Source organism: Phascolarctos cinereus, unplaced genomic scaffold (genome assembly GCF_003287225.1).
Source record: "Phascolarctos cinereus isolate Bilbo 61053 unplaced genomic scaffold, phaCin_HiC Scaffold_7;HRSCAF=346, whole genome shotgun sequence".
NCBI classification, from domain to species: domain Eukaryota; kingdom Metazoa; phylum Chordata; class Mammalia; order Diprotodontia; family Phascolarctidae; genus Phascolarctos; species Phascolarctos cinereus.
In genome coordinates, this window is record NW_027556180.1 from 47,542,725 (window position 1) to 47,563,585 (window position 20,861).

Genomic DNA, 20,861 nt, shown 5'->3' on the forward strand with positions numbered 1-20,861 from the left:
ATTCTTCTAGTCACACATTTCTCTGATGATATATTCTCTGCTGCTCTTTTGATTTAACACTGAGTTAAATTCACAGTAAAGGTGTAAATTCACATGTCAGATTATCTCTGAGAATGGGTTTTGACTTTTTAGGGGATGGAGAAGGAATCATGATATTGATTGAGAAGTGTAAGGAGAAGGCAACCCCAGAGAAGTGGAGAAGATGTTACAACAGGAGAAAGTGGTGGCATGATCCCCTTAAATCCTTAAAACATAAATTATAAGTGACATTGACGACAATAAACTGTTGATTATAACGAAGGGTTCAGCCCCTTCTTCACACTATGATTTGCCACTCCATTCATTTCCTAAGTTGGATCTGTGTGCTTTCTAATTAAACTACCTGCAATAAGAGGATGCTGGGCCCATAAAAAAGGTAAACAACACTTTGCCAATCGAAAACTAAGATGAGATACTGAGGACTGAGGCTTCCTGTGAAAACTTCATTAGCGATAAATGAGTTACCAGACGTCACACATCAGATTTGAAATTAAAATATATTCCTTGTATTGGTCCTCTGTCTGAGTAGGGTAAAATCAAACCAAAGGAGGACCATTTCAAGGCAGCTGCCTACCAGACCACCCCATTCACTTCCCTTTCTGGTAGCAGGATACACTATTCTCTGCCTGAATATGAAAGGAGAGGAATTCCCCTCTTCCTCCAAGAGGCAAAGAATGTGTTTTGTACAGTGAAGCAAAGTATTTCTCATACAGCAACAAATCCTTGAGGACAAGCAGGGAATGTTTTTGAACATTGTGTTCTCTTCCTCCTTTTTTTTCCCCCTACTTCATAGCTATTTCCTTTTTTCCCATTGCTCTCACATTCACTGAGCTACACACACACACACACACACACACACACACACACACACACACACACACACACACACACTTTTTTTTTACTATTAGCAACAGAGCTGTTAAAACCCACAACTGTCTCTGTTTACCTCCATTCTTTCTGAACTTTTCAGTAATCAGTTCCTTCCCCTTCTTCTATATGATTTTAGTTTGATTGCCTTGTTCTTCCAGCTACTAAGCTGACTCCACTCTTGTCCTCAAAGTAACCAAGCCCACCTTCTTAAAGCAGACACAAAGAAGGAATAAGGGGACCATACTAGAATATTTGATGGGGTTTTCCTCTAGCCAGCAGAAATGTCAAATGATAAAGTCTGCCGAACTGGTTTACCTAACACGCTCCAGTTTTATAAACAAGTATTTTGGCACAAAGTGTTCTGCAAGTCTTTCTAGTTTCAAAATCTCCATTGTTCCTCTGTTCTAACCGGAGAGGGGGAAACTCAGCTAGCTGCTAGGAGCCATGGGGTTTGTTTTGAGTTTTTTTTCCCCTTCTTTCTTCCTCATTTATGTACCTGCTCCTGTTGTCTCTACACTATGCACTGTGGTTTGAGAAAATCCTATAAGACAAGTGGGAACTTATCAAACCATTCAGGACATGAAATGTCTTATTAAAAAAAAAAAGTTTTTTTTAGCCTGGAAAGTTGGTGGCTGGGTGGGAATGATAACTCCTGGAAGGCAGGGTTTATTTCCCTGGTGTTTAGCATTGCGTCTGGCATACAGTTAAATGTTTCATAAGTGTTTATTGAATTGAATAGAAAGTATTTGAAGGACTTTTATGTTAAAGACTTATTCTGCTTGGCCCAAGAAGGTACAATAAGGAGCAAGGAGGAGTGGAGGGAAGTTGTAGAGAGGCAAAGTCTGAATCAACTTCCTAACAATTTGAACTGTCCCAGTTAGCTGTGAAATGAGTCTGGGAGGTGTTGAATTCTTCAGTGGAGGTCTTTAGACAGAGTCTGGACCGCTGACTATTGGATTTGTTTAACGGGGATCAGATAACCCTGAGGTACATTCCAACTCTCGGAACCTTTCACTAGTTGGGTATTTTGTGTCACTGTATGTAGGGTTTAGAGCTGTAAGGAGGCTTAGAAATTATGTAGCTCACCTGTTCTATTATACAGATGTGGAAGGTGAGGCCTGGGTAGGTTAACTGACTGGTAGAACTTAGTGGAAAATAGGCATTGATATGGATGAATATGAATATAAATATGAATAGGACTTTGTATCAGAGCCCCTGACATTGCTCCTTACATCTAAATGACCTGAGGCAAGTCACCCCCTTTCTCTGTGACACAGTTTACTTATCTGTAAAGGAAAGGGGTTGAACTCATGATCTCTAAATTTCAAGATCCCAAGTTGTCAGCCAATGGTGGCTGTAACTCTATTCCTCGGTTGTTTGCCTCCTCTCTAAGATTCAGACTCCTCATCTCCTCATCCCAAATCGAATATGTCTTTTTCAGGCTCAACCCCTTGGCAGCCTTCCCTGACTATTCCAGCGGTGTGATGGAGCCAGCTCCTACTGGTCATAGTTAAATTTTCAGGGTGAGCATTTACACCTTAGAAGTTAGTAAATGCTCAAATCAAATCTTGAGTTATTATTTTGTTGCCTGTTTAGACTTAAGGAAGTGATAGAGAAAATGTTAAATTTAAGATTAAAATTAAAGATTAAAAGTTTTAAAATATTAAATTTAAGATTAAAAAAGTATGTTGTGGGCTCATTCTTTTAACCAGCATGCCACTGATTCTAGCCCTCATCTATCCCCTCTCTTCTCTGAACTAATGTATTTATTATCAGCGTGATATAGAGGAAAACTATTGCATCTGGAGTCAGAGGTCATGGGTTCCATTTCTGACATGGTCACTTACTACGTATGTGACATTACATATGTCTGGTCTCAGTTATTCGATGGTAGAATGTTGAGGGGTTGGACAAGACAACCTCTAAAGTCTCTGGCCTATGGTCTTAACCACTTAGGTTAGGCTTTGCTGATGATGTAGATGTCCACCTCGAACTATTGAAGAACAGAAGAGTCTGTGAAAAATTTTCGATTATTTTTTGGCTTTCACATGAGATCTTTATTCTTGTGCTCCACAATGCACTGAATAAAAATGCTGCTTGACTACTGTCTAGGGAGAACCTAAGAATGGAAAACTGAGACCAAATTAAACCAGCTGGGGTATAACAGGAGTAACCAAGAGACCTGAAAACGGATAACAAGACTTCCAATCCCCCAGCTCTTTTCCTCAGCTGCTTGCGTATTCTATCCAGCTGCTTCTCCAGCCAATGTTCTGGATATTTGGTGTTTCTGGAGCTACTGTAGAATCATACAATTAGACATACTTGAAAGAATCAGAGGCTCTAGACCTTAGGTCGCATCTAGCCCAGCACTGTCATTTGACAAATAAGGAAACCAAGGCTCGGAGTGGGTAAGTCACTTAATGATTCTTCAGAGAGGAATTGTAATAGATTGGAATTTCACAGCAAAAAAACCCCCCAAAAAACAATGACTTGTTCAGAGAGTTTTATGAAGTCATTCTGGACCTCTCTCAAGGAATTGCACTATAATTTTTTAAAAAGCCAACTAGGAGGTTGGGAAACCAATGAATGTATTCTGATTAAATGAGACCAAGTCGGAAGGACTCTAACTCTCTTTGGCTTTTCCTGACACCTCTTTTCCTCTGCAGAAAGCGTTTCTCAAATGTTGGGCGTTTTTGAGTATTATAATGCCAGTGGTGGGTAGGTGGGCAGAAGCCCACTATAGTGGGCTCTTCAGGCAGGGAATCATCTCCTCTGATTTCTTAGGTTCTTTGATCAATTATTCAGCATTGAGAAAACACCTTTAAGTGCCAGGCACTGTGCTAGGACAAAAGCCAAACTTCCAGGATCTCTATGGTGGTGGTGCATTTATTCCATCAATGCAGATCATAACTCCTCTGGTGACTTGAAGTTACTGTGACCGCTAAATTCATTCATCTGTGGCTCGTCCAGTGATGAGTTTGTATCAGACTTTTCTAGGAAGATCTTGGTAATACAGTCAGCCTCACTGGATTAAATGGGAAATATTTTCTAGCATCAAGAAGTATTCACAGGAACACAAATGCAGTCTGACTCTCTTCTAATACAGCCCTTTACTCCAGTAACCCCTTTATGGCCCACAAACTTTCCCTTTGAATAAACTGATTTAGCAAAGAACAACAGCTAGGTGGCACTGCAAGTGGATAGAGCATCAGGACGAGTCAGGAAGATTCATCTTCCTGAGTTCAAATCCAGCCTCAGACACTTACAAGCTGTATGACCCTTGGCAAGTCACTTAACTCTGTTTGCCTCAGTTTCCTCATCTGTAAAATGAGCTGGAGAAGAAAATGGCAAACTACTCCAGTATCAGTGCCAAGAAAACCCCCAATGGTACCCTGAAGAGTCAGTGAAAATGACTCAACAACAATAAATATGATCACGAGGCAGTATGGCATAGAGGGAATAACACGCTGCCATGCTCTTGAGTCAGATGACCTGGGTTCGAACCCCACTTCTGACATTAACTATTTGTAAGGCTTGAGGCAAGTCATTTAACATCTCAGGGCCTCCATTTGCTCATCTGACAAAGTGCATTGAATTCGATGGTCTTTGAGGTCACTTCTAGATCTGTGATCCTATGAAATTCACTTTCCCATAAAGAGACAAACCTGCACTCTTGCTGACAAGAATATTCTGAGTAGTATTTTATGACTCTATAAAAGTTTAGAAGAGGAAAACTGAACCCCACACTTCTATGCCTATTCTATTACATGCAGACTTTTAAAATTCAGGTGAACTTTATCGTATAGGGCATATATATCACACAGGGTAGCTAAGTGGCACAGTGGATAGAGTGCTGAAGTCAGGAAGACCTGAGTTCACATCTGACCTCAGACACTCACTAGCTGTGTGCCCCTGGGCAAGTCACTTCACCCTGTTTGCCTCAGTTTCCTCATCTGTAAAATGACTGAAGGAAATGGCAAACCACTCCAATATCTTTGCCAAGAACACCCTAAATCAAATCATGGAGAGTCGGATATGACTAAAATGACTGAACAAACAACATATGGTTATCTAAGGAAGCTCCCATTCACAGACTAAATCTGTTTTCACAAAAGTCATGTTTTAGTGGTTACTATAATAGAACAAGCCACCGGATGGCCTACGTCCATTTCTATAAGCAGATCAATAGTTTGCAGATATTACACAAATTAATACATATACAAGCTCTCCTCAACTTAAGGCATTTGTTAGAGGGAGGCTTCCGTTCTCATCATGTCCTGAGTTGACAGTGGCCGCAGTGTCAGGGGACAAGAGCTTGGGGCTGCAATGGGAGAGATGATTTGGAACATACTGCACTTGTCCAAGGTCACACAACTGGTGAGTGGTAGAAAAGGAGGAACTTTTTTTCTTAAATCCTAGTCTAGGATTCCACTATATCACACTGTTTGCATGTACTCCCCAATACCAGACATCCAACCAGATCCTTCTTCTACCTCCACATTCAAAAGAACCAATGAAGGAAAAGAGCAGAGATTCTTGGAACTCTGGACAGTAAGTGTTCTCTCTGTCTCTGTCTCTCTGTCTTTGTCTCTGTCTTTCTCTTTTACGGTGGCAGAAGCGAGGGAGGTCTATTCCTGATTCAGGTTTTCATTTTCTTTTTTTGACATGTGGAGTGCATTTTCAAAAATAGAAACCAGTTTATACACAGTGGCTAGGTTCCCAGGTCAGTTCAAAAAAGGCTTATTTAACACACACACACAAAACAGTTGACCTTCAAGAGCTTGTAGCATGTAGTTAGATAGAATGCAGGCCTTGGAGTTGGGCAGACCTGGGTTCAAATCTAGCCACTGACCCTTTTTTGCTGTGGTCACTTCAGTCATGTCCAACTCTTCACAACCCCATTTTTTAAGGTTTTCTTGGCAGAGACCTGCAATGGTTTCCCATTTCCTTCTCCAGCTCATTTTACAGATGAGGAGACTGAGGAAAATAGCCTCAGTTAAGTAACTTGCCTAGGGTCACACAGCTGGGCTGTGTCTGAGGCCAAATTTGAACTTAGGCTTTCCTGACTTGCTAATTGTGCAATCTTGGCCATATTGTTCCACCTTTTAGTCCCATGGCAACTCTTTAATGGTCATAGTAGTAGTAGTAGTAGTAGTAGCAGTAGTAGTAGTAGAAAGAGGAGGAGGAAGAGGAATAGAAGTAGTAGGAGTAGTAGTGATGATGATAATAATAATGAAAATGATAATAAGAACTACCATTTATAGAATGCTTTAAGGTTTGCAAAGCACTTTACAAATATCTCATCTCAACTGAGGCAATTATTATTATTCTCCCCATTTTACAGATGAGGAAACTGAGGCAGACTGAGATCAAATGACTTGCCCAAAGTCACACAACAAACAAGTCTGAAGCAGGATTTGAATTCAGGTCTTCCTGATTCCAAGCCCAGCACCCCGTCGTCAGTTAGATGCTTCTTCTCCAAGAATATAAATTGTAGATGAAGAGGTGATCTTCCTCACTGGAGGGAGTTTTCGAGGTGGGAGTGCCCTTAAAGGTCTGGACTTAAAAAAAAATGAAAGAGGGATTAGGTCAGATGATCTCAAAGCCCCCTTTCGGGTCTAGATTTGATAAATATGGCACTCAGTATCTGGTCCTTTCCTCTGTATCATGTTGTTTCTTCTCTAATTATTTTGTACAGCTCTTCAGTGCCCTCTCCTCAGTACTACCACATCTAAATTTGTTTATGATGGCAACTCATGAGACACCCTAATATCTGTTCTGAGAAAACATTCTCCATTTATAAGGTTCATTAAAGAATCAAATGTTTTTTAAATAAGACGAGGAGCTAAAATGACCCAGAGAATGTAAGCAGCACTGAGCTAACATAACAATACAGCGTGTTGACACCTCTGACCACTCCAATCCCCTTATTTGATAGATGAGATGACTGAGGCCAAGACATTAAGTAAACTGGGTTCTAGGGAGAGACTGGATTTGGAGTCTGAGGACATGAGTTCAAATCTGGTTTCTTCTTTTACCACCTGTGTGGCTTTACTAACTTAATCTTTTGGGGCCTTCATTTCTTCCTGTGTAAAATGAGGGGGGCAGGATTAGATGGCTTCTGAGGCCTATGAGCCTATGACTGGGCCCAAATTTGCACTCAGGTCTTCTGCCTAGAAACACATTGTTCTCTCCCTGAGAGCCTGTGGGTCCTTGCCTCATTTAATGGAAGGGGCATTGGCCTGAGAGGGAAGAGACTTAGGTTTGAGTCTTGGGTATACCACTCACTAGCTGTGTGAACTGGGCCAACCTCTCTGGGTTTCATTTTTCTCTTCTGTAAGACTAAGAGAATCGATCATCTCTAAAGGTCTTTTCCAGTCCAAACAATAATAACAGATCACATTTATATAGCCTTTTAAGGTTTGCAAAGCTCTTTACAAATATTATCTCATTCTATCTTTCCAACAACTATGGAAGGTCGGTGTTGTTATTATGTCCACTTTACGGATTGGGGAACTGAGGCAGAGTCTTGTCCAGAGTCTTGCAGATAGTAAGTATCTGAGGCAGGGTTTGAACTCAGGTCTTCCTGAGGCCAGACACAGGACTCTATTCTCTGCACCACTCACCGCGTGCATCTAGCAAATGATGTGCTTCTATAATTGCTCCTTTTGGGCCTGACCTCTAAGATAAATTTTGCTTCTAAAGGGCAAAATGCTCTGATTTCTCTTTGGAAAAATAATACCCATATTCTTCCTTATAGCCACAGACAGCACAGGGCTCCTTGTCATGGAAGCTGAATGCAGAGTGTTATTACTATCGGTGTAAATTGTGTTCCCTTCCCACACAAATCTCATTTGTATTTGGAGGAGTTAAAGGTGTTTCACATCTGTATCAGACAATTTTCATAGCATTCTGGAAGAGATAAGGATAGAGACTGGACTTATGATTTCATTGGCACAGGAACTTCCAGGTGAGGAAGTTCCATTTTTTTCAGCACAGGTTTCCATCTTCTCTACAACTCACGGTTTTAGAAAATTGCCTAAATCTTGGAGCAGATAAGTGATTTGTCCCCAGGGTGACACAGCCATTTTGTATCAGGGATGGGACTGGGAAATTGACAAATATACATCACAACCACTAATAGAGGAAGTTTGTCCATAGAAATAGTAGCACGGAAGCTGTTTAACAAGATAATTAAATTAATATTTAAAAAGAAAAAAGAAAAACAGGTAAAAATACACCTCTAGCTCGACACTCATTAAAGTTCCAACTTACTTGGTAGTATTTTGGGAGTGAGGGGGAGAATTACAAAATCACAAAGGTAAGTATTTCTTTGAGATTATGTGTTTATTTAGTCCATGTAGGCATAAGCTAGTTTGACTAATTACTTGTACATCATTAAGAACTGTACATAATTAATTATTTCATTTAAGTCATGCCTGAACAGAGACAGTGAAATACTGCCCATCCTGGGCCATAATGATAATTTGTGTTCTTCTCTCTGGACACAGCTTGCCAAACTGGATTTTTTTTTTCAGTAATATGAAACCAAATCATCAAAGTCTGGAAGATGTCTTTAAGACAACTCTGTGATACGAGTTTGGACTCTGGTTTTCAAATTTTAAACAGACAATAAGAATTTCTCCAGCTAAATGAATTCTAATAGGTTTCTCTTGAGAAGTAAATTTGAATATTTTCCAGCTTGATCTGTTGATTAATATGTTTTCAACTCATATTCTATTTATCTATATATGTATATATATATGTATATACTGTCTAATTTTATGATGTGGTCTAATTACCTTGGACCATAAGGAGATTATCAACATATACATAACATGGAACCCCACCAAAACCCTTCTAACCAAAACAGATTCTTATTATCTTCCCTGCCTGCCCTCTAAATTGAATAATGAGATTGATGAGACTACTGGGAAAAATCTTCCTTCATTCCTGGGTAAATCAAACCACTGTTCTAAAAGGATGAAAAAGAGTCAGAAGTAATTAAAGTCTTTCCAATACATTTATTTTGGAAAACAAATCCTTCTTTCAATGTAAAAATTATTTCTTTTTAAAATCAGAAGCAGGAAATATATAGTTTTGTTTTCTTTCAAATTATATATTTCAACCACTAGAGGTCTGTATTCCCTATTTTTAAAACATTCCCAGTCAACCAACTTCTCGTTTGTGTCGGCCCTCAAACTGAATATATAATTCGATGTTTTAAAAATTAAAAAAAAAATCTCTTTAAGGCATGAAAGTATGGTACTCTTAAGGAACTTGATGAGAACAATATGGAAGTTTCCTTTAGCAGGGAGATTTGGTTGGCTCTCCTCTCACTTTTAGTTTCTTTTATTAATGGGCATTTCTCCATTCAGACTTTTATAAGCTATAAATCAATGGTCAGTCATGAAATAGCAGAAATTAATTTGTTGGTTTTTTTTTCTTTTGCTTTATTTTTGCTAGAATAGACTATTTTCTTCCTGAACTTTCCCAGGCAAACGAAGAAAAATGTATTTGTGCATTGATAAATCTTTTCTTTGAAATTGCAAGTGAAAAACACTGACGCCTACATATTGTAGTTTTTTAGTGGGATTTAAGGCTTCTGTGCAATTTATTAATTATACAGAATTTTTTCCCTTAATGCTAACAAAAGAAAAAAATCTGAAAGTTAATTTTAGTTAATTCTAGGTTTACATAATACAGACATTCATTTTACTATTTAGCAGGATTTTGTGTGTTTGTTTTGCTATTGTGGAGGTGCTATAAATTTTTCTCTTCCAATTTATTTTAGATTGGATTAAAAACGATCCCCCTTAAAATCTTTCTTTTTTAAAACCCTGATGTAATTTTAGATACTAAACACATTTGTCAAAGCTGGTTCTAGGCAAAACCATGAAGGAGGCTAAGTTTATCATTGCAGTTCCTCATTTTAATATGTCTCTTCTACCCCTAACTCTTGTACCTAATGCTCTCATTTCTGACCTTCAGCTCCCCGCCAAGAGATCCCCTTTGTAGTAGGGATACAGTTTAAATAGCTCTCTGGCTTCAGACATTAGATCTTTCCAGATTCCTTACATCACACCAAAATATCCATGTCCTTTCCATTTTCCAACAAAATCCTATTCTCTAGTAGGCCTGGCTAATCTCATAAACTAGTCTGCTTTAATCTTGGGTAGACGTTATGCTCATCTCAGAGATACTCTCCTGGCAGGGAAAGCACATGTATTTTACTAACACAGACTTGCTCAAGGAGCCCTTAGCCCAAAGGAGTGAATCATGATACACAGTTAGGTACAGGGAGGAGTGGTGGTCTTCAAATCAGTGCCTAATCTATCTACTCATATAACAGAACCTTCTTTTAGATACCTAACTATGTATAATTTAGGGAGGGGATTAAAATAGTCAGATTTGTAATAAAAATTTTTTAACCCAGTCAAATACGTGTACATTTGGGGTTAATTTTGAATACCTCATCTAGTTCAATGGAGACCAGGACTTGAAGCCTTTGTTGACTTCTGAATTGCTTGTCACTGAGTCTCATTGGCAAGGGTTCAAGGGTTCAAGTAAAGCCAGTTCCCATTCCTTCCTCCCTGTCTCATCTACTTTCATTCTAAGCACCACCTTGATCTCCATTCTGTGCCTTCTACTTTCAATAGCTAGACTCTCCCAAGTCTTCTGGTCAATGGGCAATACTTGAAAAAAGTAAAAGGAACTCTACAATTGCTTTATTTTGCATTTCGCTAATTATTAGATATTTGGAGCATTTTTAAAAATACGGCTATTTATGGCTTTGATTTCTTCCTTTGAAAATTTCCTGTTTATCTCCTTTGACAAGATATATGGGAAAAGCGGTAGTGAGAGAGCAAAATAAATATTTGTTAATTGAAAAAGTGAAATTTATAATAAAGATAAAAAGTGAAAGGAAAACTTCATGAAATTAGAATATGGAGGAGGCTGGATCACCACTTGATGGGTACATTGCAGTGAGGATTCCTTTCATGTAGTGATTGGACTAGACAGTCCCTGAGGGCCCATTCATCTCTCAAATACTGTGATGTTGCTTTTTTCCTCCTAGGTTAGCTTTTTAAAAAATTAAAAAAAATTTTTTTAGAGGCAATGGGGGTTAAGTGACTTGGCTAGGGTCATACAGCTAGCTAGTAAGTTTCTGAGGGCTGGATTTGCACTCAGTTCTCCTGGTACTCTATCCACTGCACCCCCCCCCCCCGGTTAACTTTTAAAAACTTTTTTTATCCTCAGGGGTAAAGGAGGAGAGAGTAGCAGAAAACATATGAGGGACATGAGATGAGGAAGAGGGGAGAAGAGGGAGTTCATGGTATTTGGCCTCAATTTTTTCTGTAAAATATGAGACAAGATGCTTGAGAGGATGTGGGAAGGGGAGGTATGAGGTGTTTGGTTTTGGTAGAGTTGGTGAGAGTTTTGGTAGAGATTGGGACGGTGAGTTGGTAAGGGAGGTGTAGAAGGATTGTCAAGGTAGCCAGGCATGGAGTCATGAAGATTCATTTTTGTGAGTTCAAATCTGGCCTCAGACACTTACTGGCCGGGCAAGTTATTTAATCCTGTTTGCCTCATCTGTAAAATGAGCTGGAGAAGGAAATGGCAAACCACTCCAGTATCCTTGCCAAGAAAACCCCAAATGGGGTCACAAAGAGTCAGACAAGACTGAAAAACCATTGAACAACAAGGATTGGCTAGCAGCAGCAAGGGCTCAATTGAAGAAACATAGCATAAATTTGTGGTGGATCCAGTAAGAATGGTTGTTGAATTTTCTCCATCTTCCTTCAGCAGCACATGGGTAGGAGTGATGGAGGGAAGAAGGTGAATTGCAGGAGTGACGCAAGCTTAGGTTTTACAGGATGTAATTGGAAAAACCATAAGGGGAATTAAGATTCAAGAAAGGAAGCCAGTGTCGACAGGAATTGGTTCACAAAGAGGTCAAGATGGGGAAAAAATAGAGAGTGGTTAGTGCAAAGGAGAAGGCCTGTGAAAGAATTGAGGAGTCAAGGGACTGGAGATCGTCATGCAAAGTAGGGTTTTATAAGGGAAGATGAGAGAGATGAGAAGTCACTATATTATGGTCAGGTAAGGGGATTTCAGAATTCTTGAACATGGAGGTAGTCCATTTGAAGATGATGGCGAGTTCAAAGGCAGGGCCATCTTTGTATATGGCTGAAGTAAGGTGGAGGAGTAGGTCATGGGAACTGAGCAGGTTGAGGAACTGACTGGCTAAGGTATTTGAGGGAGAGTCAATATGTAATGTTCCTCAGTACATTCTTGATGAATCACCTTGAATGTTGTAGAGGGGATTCATGTGCAGATACGTTTGCCAGGGATAGCTTCTGAGGTTCTTTCTAGCTTCGAGATTTTGTGATCCCACGGTTATGTAAAATAATGGGACCTTAGGGACTTTGTCAAGGCAGCTTAACATAGGGACCACTAGAGGGCGCAGTTGACCTTTTACATAACAGCTACCTCATGACTAGAATCATCTATTTAGACCTCAGTGGCAATCATAAAAGAGGTTCTATCCTGATTACGTTGGTCTATTAATGAGTATTCTGCAATGGTTAGCCTCTGCTTAGAACAATAGGGAACCTGTCAGCTTAAGTGATTTCACCCCCAGTTGGTCTATCCTTAGAGGGCCAGTCTGTTCTAGGTCACATGGTTTGGCTCAAATGAGAATCCACTTTCCTGGATTCAGCAGATGGTCAAAGGCTGTAGGGAAGCTAGCGAAGGGAAATGACCCCTTGAGGCAGTAGAAAGAACTCTGGACTTGAAGTCAGAAGACCTTGGTTCAACTGACAAGTATTTATTATGTATAAGGCACTGGGCTGGGTAGTACAGGGACACAGTCACAAAATTGGAATAGTCGCTAGAAATATATTGGGGGAATGTCACATGTATAAGTAAATAAGTAAATATATATTAAATAAATACAAGTTAAATAGGGAGAAGGGCTGACTACTGAGGACATCAGGGAAGATTTCAGTAGCACAAGCTTCTTGAATTGACCTTTCAAGGAAAGCAGGGCTCTGAAGAGAAAGAAATGAGGATAAAGTGAATTCTCAGTATGGGAGACAGGCTTCCATGGAAATGGGAGATCCAGGCCATTTTGGCTGGATTGCAGAGTGTGAAGGAGAAGAAAATATAATGAGGGAAAAGGCAGATTGGAACCAGTCTTTTGGAGAACTTAAAAATCAAAGAGAAGAGTTTGTATATGGTCTTAGAGGGAACAGGGAAATACTGGACTTTATGGAACAAGATCATAGATTTACAACTAGAAAAAGCCTTACATGTCATCAAGTCCAAATCACTAATTTTACAGATGAGGAAACTGAGGCACAGCATGTTTATGTGACTAGCCCAGGGCTGTGTAACTAATCAGTGTCTGAAGTGAGACTGGAATCCAGGTCCGCCTGGCTTCAGGGCCAGTGCCCTATCCACTATCCCACACTGCTTTTCTAGGGAATGATGTAGTCAGACCTGGGTTTTTGTTCAAAGCCCAGCTCTTTTACTTGAGGTAGCTAGATGGAATTGGAGTTAGGAAGGCTATAAGTCAAATCCGACCTCCGACACTTACTTAGGCCAAGTCACTTAAACTGTCTGTGCCTCAGTTTCCAAAGGGATTGGACCAGATGACCTCTAAGTTCCCTTCTGGCTTTCAATCTACAGTATGTTCCTAGGTTAGACTTTATCATAAATGTCTTCTTTCTCACAGGTAAATGTAATGCTAAAAATATCAGACATTAAGGCTGTCAGAGCTCGAGTCTCGTGCCAGAGCCTGTCATATGATTTCATAGATCCCAATTACAATCATACTCCCTGTAAGCGGCTTCAGCCTCATTTGTTGCCAGGCAAAGTGTAAAACTAAAAGGTTTCTCTCTTTGGTTAAAAGGTATTGTGAGATATTTCTGCTGGTAAGGCAGATCTAGGGCAGCTTGCAAAGCCTGTCGCTTTTAGTAAAACAGGACAATTTACAAGTGCTATTTAGCAGATGAGCTGGGTTCATTTCCAAGGCTAATATTTCACTGGGAGAGAAACCCAGCCTGTCCCAGCTCCCTTGCCAGTGTCGCCCTATGTAATCCAAAGGAAATTCAATCTTTTTACATAGCACTGAGAGACAGGAATCTTGTCCAATTTTAGAAATGTTCTATACTGCTTTTCTGCTTGGCACAATCCATCAAATCTACAAGGAAGGGAGACCCAGGATGTCCTGATTTACACAAGGTCATCTTTCTGCTTTCCCCCTCTTTGTTTCTGATTGGTTGCATTTCAATAATGCAATTACTTCCTTGCCGACTTTTCCAAGGTGCAAGACTATGAGTGCATAGCACAATATCTGGCACACAGTAGGTGATTCATAAATGCTTGTTGACTACTTGTGAAATATCACATATGCTCTCAGACAGCTTGTAGTTTCCCTAAACTGTGCCTTTCATTTATAGGTGGTGTCAAAAGTCAAATAGAAAGGGGTCCTTGCCATGGCATATTGACTTAGAAAACCACAAATTAACATCATGTATGTTGTATTGTATTTTTATTTATTTTAGTAAACATTTCTCAATTTTATTTTAATCTAGTTTGGACCAACTCAGGAGTTTTGTTGGGCTTCAAGGGCTGAGAATTTGGTAGCCCTGATATAAATAGTCCTACTTCCTCAACACCATTCAATGTGTCCAAGCCCATATCACTGAACTTATTTGCTTATTGTTCAGGTTTCTTTATATCTATCTATCTATCTATCTATCTATCTATCTATCTATCTATCTATCTATCTATCTATCTGTCTATCTATATGGCAGTAGTAGAACATATTGGGCTAGGAGTCAGGGGACTAGGAGTACCTTTGGAGGCCAAATGCAAAATAAGGAGTTTGGTCTGGCTGAGCTCTGAAACTCCTTCTAGCTCTAAATCCTATGTGTGATCCTAAGGAATTTTATCATAGCTTCTTTCAGTTGAAAACATATTTTAATTAGGACCTTATAATGATTAAAGTACATGATTTGGTTGTTTTCCTTTTCCATTGACCTTAAGATATTTAATTCCTTCCTTATTCCTCTGTCATGTGCAACTGGGAAGGAAACATGGGAGAAAGAGAGAAAGGGTCCTGTCTGGTGTTAAGTCCCAGTTTATCAGAAGACAGTTTCGGGCTTCTTAGCATGGGAGAGGAAAATCTTTTTTTTAAATACCATGTAGCTAAAAATTTTGTGGTTTCTTTACCGTGCATTTCTCTCAAACTCTTCCTTTTTGTTTCCCAGATGACCTTACCCATGGCAGTGATTTTTGGGATGCTCAGAAAGCCACTATCCCCTTTCCCTCCCCGTCCTTAAAAAGCAACCAACCTCTTTCCCTTGGTACTGTGGTTCAATGCCTGGGTTTCCACCATTAGATACATTCCTTTGGTTTAGGAAGCAATGTTTGTTTTAAAATGCAAATAATCCTGGGAGGGGCAGCTCATTAAGCCTCAGTAGTCATTAAGGAGTTAGTCTGAATTGGTTAATTATGAATTGGTTAATTATAGGGCTCTCCAATGTAATTGCTAGTTAAGAACCAGGCAAGTTAGACTATGGGGTAGGGGGAGAGGAGAAAAGGGGTAGGGGAAGAAGAGAAGAAAGAGAGTGGAGGGATCCAGAAGAATAATGAAAGGGGTGGGATGGAAGGCATAGTCTACCCCCATATCCATTCTGTCTAGGATAGGCCTGGTTCCCAGGAAAGTCTGAGACCCCCCAGCACTTGTAAATGCAATTGTGCTTACCACAGAAGATTACATAGGATTTAGGTTTCGTTAGGAATTTATGGACCTCAATTTAGACTGATCTGGAACATGGTTCTAAACACTTTCAGTGGCCCAAATCAGGTGGAATATGTCGAAGAATCAACAGTTTTCTAATAGCTGCCTACCCCCACCATCTTCCAAGGGGTTGGGTGGCTGCCTTGCTGGCGTATGGAAAGCTGGCTTCTCATTGTGCTCCCAATTACTTTCTATTTCTTGCAGTTAGGGCCATCTCTAATTGAGCCCCATGAGCCAGCTGGCCTCCTTTTGGGAGGGAGACCTACCAGCCTGGCATCTCCTCTTCTTCTTGTCTCCATCTGCAGGAAACAGTAACTAAGGGCCCCTTGCCTACGCTGGCACGAGAGAAGAGGCAGAAATCAAATTAGCAGGAGAGAGACTATTAGTCTTCATTTTCTGGTTTCCAACCTGCAAACACAGATTGCTAAATACGCCTGGGTTTCCTTTTCCTTATTAGAAAATCTTGAAGATTAGTAGGAAAGGAAGAGAGCCTGGGGGTTTCGGGGTAAGACGCCCAACCCCACAAAAGCTTCTCTACTCTTCCTCAGAATATATATCTTTTGAAAGTTAGTTGCATTTGAGGTATTCCCACTAAGTCCTTATGTGCAATGAACAACCTAGCCTGTACATTTCAGTCAATCTAGGATCACGGGCCTAATAGAAGTGGAAGGGACCTTAGCAGTCATCTGGCCCCACTAGACTCAAAATTAGATAGTTTTTAAAGATGAAGAAACTAAGACTATGGAAGAGAAGTAGCTTACTCAAGATCAGAAAGATCATTAAATAACAAAGCCTTAATTTCTACCTGGGTCTTCCGAGTCCACATTCAGCGCTCTTTCCCCATTATCACACTGACCATTTTCCCCTGGTTAGGCTTAAACAGATGTCATTTGGCTGATGGTCATATGCAAGAACCTATTTCACCCTCATTAAAGGGGTCTTTACTGAAGTTCAAGGGGTCTTTCTCCCCTGGTAATTTTTACTGGAGAAGTTTTCAGCTCTTGACTACTATAGAATACAGGGCCCCATCATTTCATCTCTCTGGGACTCAGAATCCTACTTGTATAATGGGAGCACTGGACAAGATGGCTGCTAAGTTCCCTCCTAGCTCTAATATTCAAAATATTTGTCTAAGGAAAAAAACCCACTAAAACCTGGGGGAAAATAATTGAGTAGTCTCTAGTTACCATTTCATTGGTGGATCTTTCATGGATGAGGAATTCTGTTGTCAGGCCCATGGAGACAGAAGGTCAGTGAGGCAGACAGTATTTATAGGGAAGGCTGAGGGTTCTAAAGTGAGGCATGCTGCATTGCTGTCATAAAAAACCAACTGCCTGTTTTCATATGTCCAGTTCAGATCTATAGCTATCAAATCTGAGATCCATGCCTCCTCTAGGGCCACCATGTTTGAGAGACAGCTAAGTGTCAAACATCTTCAGCATTTTGGGGGATATCTTTTCTCTGCTTTTATTCCCTGAAATTGGACTGTTTCAATGCTCCTGATTATAATAACTGTAATAATGAAAAAGGTTACATTTATGTAGCACTTTATAGGAGCAGAGCTTTTTACTCATTTGATCATCCCCCAAATCCTCTACATTTTAGAGACCAGCTAGGTGGTGTCATAAGGCAGCTATGTGGTGCAGGGGATGGAGTGCCAGGCCTGGATTTGGGAAGATTCATCTTCCTGAGTTCAAATCTGGCTTTAGACACTTAATAGCTGTATGACCCTGGGTAAATCACTTAACCCTGTTTTCCTCAATTTCCTTATCTGTAAAAATGAGTTGGAGAAGGAAATGGCAAGCCACTCTCAGTATCTTTGCCAGGAAAACCCTAAATGGGGTTATGAAGAAATGGACATGACTGAGCAACAAGGTGGTGGCCTGGATAGCACTGGATTTGCAGTTAATAGACTGGAATTTAAGTCTGGCCTCAGACCCTTACTAACCAGCCATGCAACCCTTGCCAAGACACTTGAGTCTCTTTCTTCATCTGTACACTGAGGATAATAATAGTGCCTGAGCGTGATCTGATATGACAGATGAAGAGCCAAACCTGGAGACCTGAGTTCATATCCTACCTCTGATGCATGAGTCTGTGTGACCCTTGGCAAGTAACATGAACTTCTCAGTGCCCTGGACACCTCTGAAAGTGGCAGAGCTGATTCCCTGCCTCTGTAGAAGGAGCTCCCTCATCTAACAGCTCCCTATTCCAATAAATAATAGGACAAATATTCATTTGAATAAAACAACTGTTTCCTAGGGTTGTTGTGAGGATCAAATGAGAAAATATGTATTAAAGTATCTTATAAGCATATAGTTCTCTAGCAATAAATGTGACCTATTTTCAGAATTGAACAGTATTCTGGATCAGCCAGTGGTTCCAAGGCAGGATGACCTGGGTTCAAATCCTTCTGTTGCCACTTATTAGCTATGCAACCTTGAGTAAGCCACTTAAGGCTCAGTTTACCCACCTGCAAAATGGGAATAATAGTACAAATAGTAGCTACTTTGCCAGGTTGTGATCCTAGCATGAAGCCATTTATGCAAAGTACTTTAAAATTTCAATGTGCTGTAGAAGTGCCTATACTTTCTATGTACCCTGGGAAGAGTTGTACCACACTTAGAGGAACACTCAGGTGGTTTCAGCATTCACAATCTCTCTCCTATGGTTTACTTTAGACATGAGAAAAATTTAGGGTGATCTCTATGGTGCATTAAGGGCAGTTAGGTGGCACAGTGGATAGAGTGCTGGGCCTAAAGTCAGGAAAACCTGAGTTCAAATCCGCTTCAGATACCTACCAACTGTGTAACCCAGGGCAAGTCACTTACCCCTGTTTGCCTCAGTTTTCTCATCTGTAAAATGAGCTGGAGAAAGAAATGGCAAACCACTCCAGTATCTTTGCCAGGAAAACCCAAATGGCTGAACAACAACAAATCACATTAAAGACAATAATACTCCAAAAGCCCTCAAAACACTTCTGTGTCTGTGAAGCCTGGTAAAGTTGTACGTTCAGTAAGAAATATGCCAAAATTTCACCAGTGCTTAGGCTTGAGAAAAGAAAAAGCTCTTTGGATTTTTGTAGGTATGGGTAAACTTCTTGAATGGATTCTTATGCAGGGTTTGATGGAGCCAGCTCATGATGTCTTGTGAGAGCCAACTGTTAAATATCTAATGTAAGCATTTACACTTTGGAAAAGAAATGGGGAAATGCTAAAAATTAGGGATTACTTTATTGTTTTGTTGCCTTAAGAAAGTGATGCAGCAAATGAAGATTAAATTTAAAGGTGTGCCACGCATACATTTTCCCCCTGGAGAGATGATTGTTAAACATTAACTAACACACTTCTGCTTATGGGGTACCTCTGTGCAATTTCAGGATGAAATGTTTAGAATTGGAAAGGATTTTAGAAGGTCTAACCCCTTCACTTAACAGAGGAGGAAACTGATGACTCAGAAAGGTTGTTAATTCACTTGCCCAAGTCCCACAGATATTAGTGATGGAGTTGGGATCTCACCCCAGGCATACTGCCTCCAGATCCAGCATGCAGACCATGGGATCAAGTGTATGTGTGGGGAGATGTTTACATTAGCTTGTGCTCACGGTCTAAGTCTAGAGTAGAATAGAGACTATGTATATCTCCCACTCCCCCAACCCCTTTATGAAATAAAGGCTCCAACTGAGGGGAGCATTTGTTACACATCGGAGAGATATGGGATGAAACAATTATTTCAGTGTGAAGAGCATCCTTTGCAAAACACTGTAAGAAAAAAGTCCAAAACTCACGTCTCACTATTTAGTGGAGTCCAAGCCTTGTAAGTACCCACTTAGACTGGGTAATGTGCCCAAGGACAGAGAGTGATGAGTTCAGACTAGTGGCATCCCTCAGATCAAATCTAATGACATCTGCCTCCCAACTAAACTGAATTCTCTCTTTCCCTGTTGTGAGAGCTATAGCACCTCTTGGGTCCTCATCTTCTGATTATTGCAAACCTAATTGATTTGCGACATTTTATTAATAAAGTTAACTAAAACTAATTACATACATCAAATAAAAAATTTCCTCTGTGATGAATCTTTCTATTTAGCTTAAGGGTTCTTTAATATTAGAATAGGCTCTCAAGGAAGGCTGTGGAATTACTTTCCCTAGAGATTTCCAACAATAGAATATTTGAGATTTAAAAGAAAAAAAGATCCTATGACAAGTTGCTTGGTAATGATATGAAATTGTAATTTTCTAATTTTTACAATAAACGAAAGTTGTTTCCTTTTGCTTCTACCCCTACAATGGATGAGATGATAGAGATTATAAACAGACTACAGCAACTTTTATGAGAGGGATCACCTGAGCTGAGACTTGAAGGGAGACAGGGATTCTGAGCAGGGCAAAGAAGGAGGGCGTCTCTGAAATGTACAAGTGAAGTTTGGGATGGAGCTAGTAATCCAGTTTGGTGCAAGGTATAGCTTGAGAAGGAAGCTGGATGAAATCAAGGCTGCAGAGGCTGAGAAGCACCAGCTTTTGGAGCAACATAAATGCCAAGGTAAGAAGTTTGTGTTTCATCCTAAAGACAGTGAGAAGCCACTGACAGTGTCAAAGCAGGGGCTGGGTGCAGTCAGACCTATGTCTTAGGAAAACTGTTTTTTCAGATGAGTGGAAGATGGATGGGAGAAAGAATATTCTTTTTTTTTTTTGGCAATTGGGGTTAAGTGACTTGCCCACAGTCACACAGCTAGTAAGTGTTAAATGTTTGGTCTGAGGCCGGATTTGAACTAAGGTCCTCCCGACTTCAGGGACAGTGCTCTATCCACTGTGCCATTTAGGGGCCTGGAGAAAGAATATTAGCACAGTGCTAGCTTGGCATATAGTAACCACTTAATAAATGCATCCAGAGGAAGAATTGATAAATAGAAGTATGTATAGAGTGATTTTATGTACACACACATATGTGCAGACGTATTATATACATATTTGTGTCTAATGGTAGCCAGGTAGCCATCTCTAGAGTGGGGTGGGGGGGGGAGGAAGATAAAAAGAAGAAAAAAGAAATTTATATGATAACTTTATCATATATTTAAAAGGAATAGCAAATTGTACATAATAGATTTGCAGTTTCATGTACAATCATCTTTTTTTATTAT

The 20,861-nt window shown here is 40.1% G+C and overlaps 1 protein-coding gene across 3 annotated transcripts in view; it reads right to left on the bottom strand.

The window, feature by feature from the left end:
• AGTR1 (angiotensin II receptor type 1) overlaps nucleotides 1–20,861 on the bottom strand; it is a 51,178-nt gene that overhangs the window by 11,543 nt on the left and 18,774 nt on the right. The gene's annotated exons all lie outside the window — the stretch shown is intronic.